Genomic DNA, 11,129 nt, shown 5'->3' on the forward strand with positions numbered 1-11,129 from the left:
TGCTTTTCTCGCTAATGATGGCCACAGAGAAACCTCTCCAAGTCATCCAAGACGGATTCAACCTGCTCTCAAAACATCCCATTATTATATTCCAAAGTTTTTTTTTAATTTTTTAATGTTTTATTTATTTCTGAGAGAGAGAGAGCGTGAGCAGGGGAGGGTCAGAGAGAGAGGGAGACACAGAATCTGAAACAGGCTCCAGGCTCTGAGTTGGCTGTCAGCACAGAGCCTAATGCGGGGCTCAAACCCACGAACCGTGAAATCATGACCTGAGCCGAAGTCAGACGCTTAACTGACTGACCCTCCCAGGTGCCCGCACATTCCAAAGTTTAGATGCACTGCACTTATCAAGGCTTTTCTTATTGGTGCACGTGTGCTGTTTCCAGCTTTTTGGTCCACAGCAGGCGAAGGGTATCCTAAGTCTGCTGTACTGGAGCACTTTCCTTCCCTCTGGTTTGCAGATTTGTGAAAGTAATTTCTGTTCTTCTCCCTACTGCTGTGTAATGACTTTTGTGGAGCAGCGGTTCAGAACATTTGGAGACTATGAGTGTATTCAAAAATCTCATGAAAGTGATCAAACCTCTTAGAAAAATGTACTCATCTTTTATTTTTTATTTACTTATTTATTTTTTAAAATTTTTAATGTTTTATTTATTTTTGAGAGAGAGAGAGAGAGACAGCATGAGCAGGGGAGGGTCAGAGAGAGGGAGATACAGAATCAAAAGACAGGCTCCAGACTCTGAGCTAGCTGTCAGCACAGAGCCCAATGTGGGGCTCAAACCCACAGACTGTGAGATCATGACCTGAGCCGAAGTTGGACGCTCAACCGACTGAGCCACCCAGGCGCCCCATACTCATCTTTTAAAAATTACTTGTAATTTTAGTGGCCTTGGCCCCAGGTGAAGAGTTCCTGAAACTGAGAAAAGGCTTGCACGGTGAAGATGATTCTGCTGTGGTCCTAATTATCCCCTAAATCTCCAGAGTTCTTCCTCATGATGGTGGCCTGTAGGAGATGACGGGCTCATAGCACAGAATGGGCAGGCAGGCAGCGGAGAAATGGAGGCCCACACCCTTCTCTGTAGAAGAGCAAGGGACCTCTCGGGCCACTAGACAAATGACCCCGTACCTCCCGACCTGCGTGAGCCTGGAGGCTTCTAGCAGGCGATTGCTGCCTTCCATGCAAACTGATTAGCAAGTGTTTATCATTTACACATCCGTTTATTCTCGTAAGTGGCCATGCCACCTGTCACTGTTGATGTTGTCTTCATTCTCATTCTGATAGTGACAATGGGTGTGATGAAACCAGATCTTTCAGTGATGTGTAGGGGACAAGGGCAGGTCACCCGACACTGGTCACTTTGGTATGCAGGTTATTTTGAGCCGAAAATGATCTGGGCCCAAACACTCAGGAAGAAACCTCGACCTTCCCCCTAAGTGCCTAAAAGAACAAGGAGAGAGGACCTGTTCCAGGAAGAGAGTGGTCACCACAGATCACCGTGTTAGGATATGAATGAGTGACAGTCAACAGGGAGGAACCTGGCTAGGCCTGTTTGTTCAAAGCCCTCTCTGTATCCCACTGTTTCTGATCATCCAGCAAATTCTGTTACTAAACAGGTACTTTTTTTCATCCTCCTGTGAATTCATTCCTTCCCTTTGAAGGCCCCGAACTCTACTGCCTTCTGCTTTTCCAGGATGACGTTCATACCTCACTGTGCCCGACTGCCCTTGGAGTCTCAGGTCTGTGCGGTTCCCCACGCATGTGAAATCAAATTTTATTTTCCCCTGTTACTCTGTCTCATGTCATTCTGATTCTCAGTCCAGTTAGAAGAATCTTAAATGGCAAAGTAAAATTTTCCTCTCCCACAGATGCATGCGATCTGAATTCCCCACACCTTTGATGCTTGCCTGTTGGATGCAGTCCTAATGGCAAAAATCAGTCCCAACTGCAGCCAAGAGGTACCTTCACCCCCCCATTCCCATCTCTGTAGGACAGGAGGAGCAGTTGTATCATATGCTCAGAATGATGGGGGAGAGGCCAGGAGCCTTCCTGACCACCAGCCCCTGTGTCTGTGGTAGCAATTAACAAATGGGCTGGAGATGCTGAGGTCAAAGCAGCGGACTCCACGTGTCACCTTTCCTGCATCGTTTCCCCTTCCCCAGGTGTCTCTTAAAAGGTAGAGACTGGCCCAAAAGGCAGTAGGGCATAAGGGATAGACCAGGTCAGATGTCCTATGAGCCACGGCTGGAACCATACCACCAATGACACATATGGTATCACCTTTCCAGAATCTTTTACATGTAAGCAATATGTAATTTTCAATAACAAACTCCCTCTGTTTAAGTCATAGTTTGATAGGATCGATCATTACATTGAAGAGAAGGGAAGGAAAAACTCTTCCTCTGACCTTCAAGCTCTTCCAGCTGGACTAAGGATTAAATTTACGTGAGGCAGATTAACAGGAGAAAAAACCAAAGTTGTATTACATGCCATGGAGGCCCAGTCATGGACTCGAGACCCAGAGAAGTGACAGGCAGGCAGCTATCGTGGTTTTGAGACAAAGAAACCATAAATCTGTGAGGCACTGACAGCAAGGAAAATTGAACTTTGGGAACTTTCATTAGTAAGGAATCCTAAACAGATGTTGGGCTGGGGGAGCACATTAGTAAAAAGTAGCAAGGGCTGTTTATATGGCCTTCTCGGCTCTAAATGTCCCATCTCTGGAGATGAGGATGTGTCTTCGCCTCCTGCTGTAGGGAAGGCACCTTTCACCTGGAGATTTATTTCCTGCATACAGGGTGGCAGAGGAGGTCTCCAAGTCCTTCCTGCACAGCCTATCTCTTAAGTAACTTATTTAAAATACCTGATATGCCAAAGTGGCACATTTCAGAGCAGCCTGCCTTTGGCCCACACATAAGAAATACATAAAGAAAAAATGCCACCTATTGGGGTCTAAGGTCGCACAGTATTCATGGAAACAGTGACCTCCTCATCCCAAGGAGATGAGGTATCAATGGGGAACACTGAACCGGTGATGTGTTATGAGGAAGGGATCCCTAAGGTCCCCCACCACAAAAGGACATCAATCTACAGCCTACGGTCAGGGCTCTACGTGATGTGAAGAAGGCATCGAAGAGCAGAGATGCTAAAAGCCAGGATGGGCCCCCGGGGAAGGAAGGAAGGGAAGAAGCAGGGAAAGTTTTAGAGCTAATGACTGTGCAGATGCTATTGCTACATGAACCTTGATCAAGTTCCCTTAGGCACCAAAAGAGAGAGAGTGGAAAACTCAGAGGAAAACATTCTAAGAAAAGCAAGTTAACGTCACATGCTGCGGATGCCAAGATATCCCAATTCCCTAAAACCCATGTCAGAAGATGGCACACACAAAAGTGGCCATTGATTGGATTTTAATGAGTCAGCCAAAGATTCCTGTAAGACTGGTACTGAAAAGTAACCCCAAATTCCCTGCTGTACTCATACCCTGGGAAAATCCACTATTTTGAGAGATCATATTGCTGTTTTTTGACCTACTCCTCCTAGTTTTCTGCGGGGAAAATCTGCGCAGTGAGCAAATACTATAATTTCAGCTTCTCTGGTTATCGTTGGCACCCCAGCGGCAGGGTCTGGCCGGGTTTCCACGGTGACAGGGATCCCTTCACATTTTCCTTGTTTCCTTTCCAGGAGCGCCAGCACCAGGCTGGCCTTGGCTCCTCCCAGGCCTCTCCGGCCTCCCAGTCTTTGGCATATTTGCCCCGGTAGCATCTCTCTTTGGCTTCGTTGGGAGCTCAGACAGAGGAAAGCCCGTGACGGTAGGAAAGAGGGATACATTCATGGAGGCGTTCTGGGCAGCGAGTCCTTGAGTAGGCACTAAACACGTCATCTTGTTCAAGCCCATAATGACTCTGAGAGGGTGACGTTACTCCCAGTTTGCAGATGAGTTCCACGAAGCTCAGAGAGTTTTGATAATTTGTCAGAGGTCAACCAGCCAGTGACGTGGAATTAGGATGTGGTGTGTCCACATTCACTGAGTCCACAGTCTGCAGCCTGGAAAGGGTTCCTCGCAGCCAACTCAAAGGTCCTGTCCTAGGCCAGCAACCATTCTCCTCATCAGAGAAAGAGAGAAGGATTTTCCCAGTTCGTTTTGTTCCTCTTTTCTTTCCTTTTTTTTTTTTTAGAAGATGCTGTATCTGGAGCAATTTTGCTTTTAGATAAAATTTGTAATGCTATGTAATATATGTACAGAGAACAGTGTCCCAATCATAAATTTCAGATGACTGATCTCAAAGTATTTTCAAAAGAGACCCTTCATGGAACCCTAACTGAAGAACTTAATTTATTTTGTGGTTTCTTCTTCAAAAGTTTCTTAAATTTTCTAGCTATTGACTATTCAAGGAATTTTTTTTTATTAGAGGAGGTCTCTTCTCTAAGTTTCCTCATGAAGGAATTTGGCCCATTCACATCTGGCACCAACGAGAAAGTAGCCATTGCACAATTAGGGGTTTTTATGCCTCTGTCTCAGACAAGTGTCTCCTTTCTCCCTGGCCAGGAAGACGCCCTCTCACAACTTGTGTGACTGCCCTGAATGCACATTTCTGCGACGTCCCCACATAAGCATGGGGGGATTGAAGGACTATATCTCCACTTTGAACATTCTTTCATGGACTTGTTTTTTAAAGTTTATTCCCTTATTTTGAGAGAGACAGATACAGTTTGAGTGTGGAGGGGACAGAGAGAGAGCGACAGAGAAAATCCCAAATGGGCTCCACACTGAAGGCACAGAGCCCTCTCCACGCGGGGCCTGAACTCACAAAATCACGAGGTCATGACCTGAGCCGAAACCGAGAGTCGGAGGCCTCACCCGCTGAGCTGCTCTGGCACCCCTTTCAAGATATTCGATGGCCACTCATGTCTCACCAGTGCTCTCCCCGCAGCGCCACGTCCCCACCCCCAGAGCTGACGCTGCACGAGGCCGGGGTCTTGGCTGTGTTCACTGATGCACCTGCTACCCTGAGGATGAGGGTTACCCTGAGGCTGCAATTTGGGGGGCACAGGTCCAGATCGAAACCCAAGAAGTGCCCCACATATGGGGTGGAAGCAGGGGGCCTCGGGAGGGGGAGGAAGAGGAAGAGGGCAGCTACAGGACTCAGAGGAAGGCTGTTCCCTCCTGGTGCCAACAGGCTGTGCTGCTCTGTGTTACGTGACCGACTCCTGGCTGTCCCTCCGGAAAGTCCACGACCACCAGTCCGCGATCAGGGTGTCTGCTTAAAACCGTGGCCACTGTGGCCAGTACAGGGGTGAAGGCAAAGTGCAAAGAGCTGTGTGTCTGCGAGGCTGCACTTCTCTGCTTTCCCGGCGAGCAGACCAGGGCCTGTTAAATCTTTGATGAGGGAGCAGATGAGTGCAGGACACCTCCGCTCATCCAATCTCAAAACCTTCCATTTATTTAACTGTGTATTAACCTCAGGTCAGCAGACGGTGCTCCTGGCTCACCACGGCCCCGAATCAATTTCCAGGTCCTGCCACTGAGCGTCCTGGTGATCATGTGCATCTCAGGCCTCCTCCCCTCTGGTCCACACACTTGTCACTTCATCCCTGGAGTCTGGACCCTCTTCGAATTCCGTTCTCTGTGCCAGCCGCAGTGCTGCCAGGCACCTCCCGCACTCTCCTTTTTACATACTGTCCCCTTTCTCAGCAATAATGCGTCAACTGAAAGGGGCTATCTCAGAGTAGGGGCGTTACAAATGATTTTAACCTCCTGCCATTTACACTGCTGTATTTTCCAAATTTTCTTTAGTTCAAAATTCTAATATATATTGTTTTTTAAAAAGATAATATTCTTTCAACCACAAATTCCATAAATATTTGCCAAGTGTTTGCTAGGCATGGTGTCAGGTTCTGAGGACACAGTGCTTGCTGTCAAGGGACTCATGGTGTAATGGGGGAGACTGTCCTGGGGGTAGCTGTCCCTGGGGGCCTTACGGGGATCCAGCAGTGACTATGTCATCTTGGAGCCTGGGAAGGAAGCACAGAGGGGGTCAGGGAAGGCTTCCCAGAGGAAGCAGAAGGGGAGTCTTAAACCAGGTGAGAGGAGAGAGGGAAAGCAGGGGCTGAGCAAGGTGAAGTGGGAAGAGAGTGTGCAAAGCCAGAAAGAATGGCTGGAGCTGAGGGGTGTCTGCATGTGCACGTGTGAGTATGTGTGTGCACGCATGCATGTGTGTGCATGAGTGTGCCTGTGTATGTGTGAGTCTACGTGTGCATGGGTGTGCATGCATGTGCTAGGGAGGAAGACTATCTCTAGAGATGGGACTGCAGAGGAGAGCAGGGGCCTCGATTATGCAATGGCTCCAATTCAATCCTGAGGGCACTAGGAGGAAATGAAATTTTCGCAGAGGCAGGACAGGGCTGGCTTTTCAGCAGAGACGTCCTTTTGGTGGTCGTGTAGGGAAAGCCTGAGAGAAAGGCGGAGCTGCGGCCACCTTGCCAGGTCACACTTCTTGGTCATTCAATGTATGACAAAGAGATCTCTCTGATCGGGCCCCTCCCTACTTTTGCAGACTTCTCCCACATGACCCAGGCAGGATATGAAGTGACCTGCCAGAGATGGAAGTGTCCCCAGTGGTGGGTGTGGCCGGTATTGGGTGATTCCCAGGGGAAGAGCTTCCTTTCCATCTGGGTGAACCCCTAAGTTCCTCCTGGAGCTACATCCCATTAGCTCAAATATTACACTCCCTCTTAAAGGCTCATTCCTTAATGTAAACCAAAGCTTTTATCAGTTACTTTTTCTTCAACTTGAAACAATCTTAGATTCTTTTTTGGTGATTTGATAGATGCACTTTTGCTGCTTTAACCCTCTTTCATCCCAGCCAGAGGACAATGGTGTCCTGTGGGACAGGAAGCCACCACCATCGGGCTCTCTTTTCTACTGGACAGAAACCACAGAGAGTGCTGCGAGGCAAAGATGATACATCAACAGGTCGCTTCTCTTAAGCCTCAACTTTTAACCAATAGTGAATAACAGTCCAGTGAAGTTGCATTCTCCTACCTGATTAAGTAACCCTGGGGCGGACCCGTCACATGATGCTCTCATAGGACATCAACATGACACTCAGATAGGACACTGACAAACATGCTGTCCTCTGCCTCAGTTACAAGCTCTGTCATTTTTTTAAACAAAGGTTTTGTTCCCAGCAAATGTTGAGAGGTGACAATGCATATGGTTCTTGGGCCTGTTCTGGAGGCAAAGTGTTGAAAAGTAAGAGCGCAGGAGAGCCAGCTGTCCCCGGAGCTGGTGTGGGGCGCGGCTCAGGGACACAGGTAAGCAGCTGTCCCCATTCTTGGTGAGGTGTCCAAACTGCATTTGTATTTGCTTCTCACCGAGTAGCCCACCCAGTATTATTTTCAAAGGAAAAAATCAATTTCACTTTACCCTTTGAAAAGCATTTAAGAAAGGAATGTCTGAAAAACACCTAAAGAACCATAGAAATGAGGAAGTGAATTCATGTTTGCCCATCTTATCAGTAAAATAATGACATCTTCTTAGTGTTGTGATTTGCGGGCTACTAGAGATTCAGCATTCTTACACACAGGCTCTTCTTTGCATTTTCTGCTCATGTCTTTAGTTTTCATATTTCCTTTTTTTATTGAGTTGGTTTCTTTCATCTTACAAATCTGTAAAAGCTCTTTCATAATTATAAAGGAAATGACTCTTTATGTTCACAGCAAATTTTTTCTCCTGGTTGTCATTTTGACTCTGTGTATGGTATCTTTTAGCATTCCAAACAATGGAGAAAAGGTTCTATATGTGATAACACCTGACCATCTTTTCTCTTCTTGCTTTTAGATTTCCTACATTGCACAAGTCCATCTTCCACACTCTTAAAGTGACTGGCATATTTTCGTAAATTTTCTTCTAACATCTTTTATATTTAGCTCTTAATAGGGATATTTAATCGAACTTGCATTCAATTCTATATGTAGCGTGTATAGGAAGCTAATGTTTTCCTTCTCATAGTCAATTGTTCCGGGACTGCTTTTCAAATTAACCATCAAGTCCCTAATAGAATTAAAATGCCACCTTTGTCCTACAGCAAGTTCCCTTGTATGCTTGGCTTTTCTTAACTTTCATCTTGTTATAGATTGATTCCTAAACTCTTGCTAAAATCCCTGTTTTGAACACAGGCCAGAGTTCCTTCAGGTTCCTGTAAGTGTGTATATGATTCACTACTCACAGCTGTCTAGACGTGTTCACTGGAAACAAGCCTGGTTTTCCCTGAAGCTCTGGGACGCGCCCTGGGGCCACACAGCTGTCACATACATCTCTATGTGGGCCCTTTCTACAGGTTAACTCTTTCTAAACATCACTCAACTAACGAGCAACATGTTTGAAGGGACTCTGGTTTGTGGTTACGGTGGGGGGGGGGGGGCTGTTTCAGCGTGAACATGGGGCGGGCGCACGTTCACTGTAGGATGTTCGTTCCGCACTGAGCGACAGGTGCTTTCCAGACGCTGAGGATGTAGCAGTAAGCAGAACACACACAGTCCTTACCCTCACAGTACATGTGGTCAAGCACACCGCTCAGTTAACATTCACATATGCGTCTACCTGTGTAAGTGCCTCCCACAGCAAGAGAGAATATTCCCAGCTTCTCAGGCTTCCTGTTCTCCCTCCCTCCATGGGGAAGAACGCTCCAAATGTAACTTCTACTTGATTACTATCAGTAGATATTTGTTTTGCCAGGTCTTGAACTTAATATAAATAAGATCATAATACGTACTATCCTGTGTCTGACTTCCTTCACTCATGCTGTTACATGTAGCTGAAATATATTCTTTATGTTGTGTGGTATCCCATTTCAGGAACATGTCATCATTTTTTTAATCTATTCTGGATATTTCATTATTTCCAGTTTGGGGATGTGGGGAATAAAGTTGGTGTGAACATTCTTATAAATGTGTATGGGTGATTATATCACTCATTTCAATTCTCTGAACTCAGGGATGGATTGGACTGATTCAATTATATATACGGTGTACTTATATCTATAGTTAAATATATATTATCCATCTATACATATTATACACTATACATATATAGTGAGATATATAATATGGTGTCTTGGTGTCTTTTATCATTCTGAACACCAAAAATTTTGTGTGAGTGTGATGGTATCTGTCCATCTTTTCTCTTTTGAGTTTTAGATTTTCTGTATTGCTCATAAATCTATCTATCTATATTTTAGATATAATATATACATATATTTTATCAGTGACAATGAATTAATATACAGAGCATATTTTAAAAATTCCTACTGATCAATAAGAAAATGATAAGACAATTCAGTTTTTTTTAAATTGGCAAAAAACTAGGATACTTCACAAAATAGAGACTATGTAAATGTTCAATAAGCATATGAAAACTAAATAGTCAGAAAATGCACATTAAAATAACAGCGAAATACAAGCACCTCGAGCTACCAGAATGGTTAAGATGAAAATGACTCAACCCACTACCCAAGGCAATCTAGAGATTCAGTGCAATCCCCATCAAAACACCACTAGCATCATTCACAGAGCTAGGGCAATAACATTTGTATGGAATCATAAAAGTCCTCAAATAGCCAAAGCAATCTTGAAAAAGAAAAACAAAACTGGAGGCATCACAGTTCAAGATTTCAAGTTATATTATGAAGTGGTAGTGATTAAAACAGTATAGTAATGATAGAAAAACAGACACATAGATCAATGGACTTGAACAGAAACCAAAAATGGACCCGTAACTATATGGTCAATTAATCTTCAACAAATAAGAAAGAATAACCAATGAGAAAAAGACAGTATCTTCAACAAGTGGTGTTGGGAAAACTGGACAGCAATATGCAGAAGAATGAAACTGGACCACTTTCTCACACCATACACAAAAATAAACTGAAAATATATTAAAGACCTAAAAGTGAAACCTGAGCCCATAAAAATCTTAGAAGAGAACACAGGCAGTAATTTCTCTGACATCATCTGTAGTAACATTTTTCTAGATAAGTCTCCTGAGGTAAAGGGAAATGAAAGCAAACATGAACTATTGGGACCTCATCAAGATAACAAGCTTCTACACGGCAAAAGAAACAATCAGAAAAACTAAAAGGCAACTCATGGAATGGAAGAAGGTATTTGCAATGACATATCTGATGAAGGGTTAGTATCAAAATATATAAAGAACTGATACAACTCAATACCCAAAAAACAAATAATCTAATTACAACAATGGGTAGAAGACATGAATAGATACATTTCCAAAGAAGACATCCAGAAGGCTAACAGACACATGAAAAGATGCTTAACACCACTCATCATCGGGGGAAATACAAATCAAAACCACAATGAGATACCGCCTCACACCAGTCAGAGTAGCTAACATTAACAACACAAGAAACTTAACAGATGTTGGCAAGGATGTGGACAAAGATGAACTCTTTTGCACTGCTGGTGGGAATGCAAACTGGTGCAGCCACTCTGGAAACTGGTATGAAGATTCCTCATAAAGTTAAAAATAGAGCTACCCTACTATCCAGCAATTACACTACTAGGTGTTCACCCAAAGGATACAAAAATATAGATTCAAAGGGATCCACGCAGTCCAATGTTTATAGCAGCGCTGTCAATGACAGCCTAATTATGGAAATAGCCCAAGTGTCCACCGATTGATGAATGGATAAAGGAGATGTGGTCTGTGTGTATATAAAATGCAATATCACTCAGCCATCAAAAAGAATGAAATCTTGCCATTTGCAATGACCTGGATGGAGCCAGAGGGTATAATGCTAAGTGAAACAAATCAGTTAGAGAAAGACAAATACCGTATGATTTCATTCATGTGTAGAATTTAAGAAACAAAACAAATGAGCAAATGGAAAGAAAAAATAGAGAGAAACTAAAAAACAGACTCTTAATGATAGAGAACGCACTGATGGTGGGGCTCCAGGGTACCTCAGTTGGTTAGACATCCAACTCTTCCTTTCAGGGGATCAGGTCATGATCTCATGGTTTGTGGGATCGAGTTCTGCACTGGGCTCTGCACTGACAGCGTGGAGCCTACTTGAGGTTCTCTCTCCCCCTCTCTGTCCCTCCTCTACTCTCT

The sequence above is a fragment of the Hyaena hyaena genome, unplaced genomic scaffold (genome assembly GCF_003009895.1).
Source record: "Hyaena hyaena isolate Hyena2069 unplaced genomic scaffold, ASM300989v1 scaffold_947, whole genome shotgun sequence".
In the NCBI taxonomy this organism is placed as follows: Eukaryota; Metazoa; Chordata; class Mammalia; order Carnivora; family Hyaenidae; genus Hyaena; species Hyaena hyaena.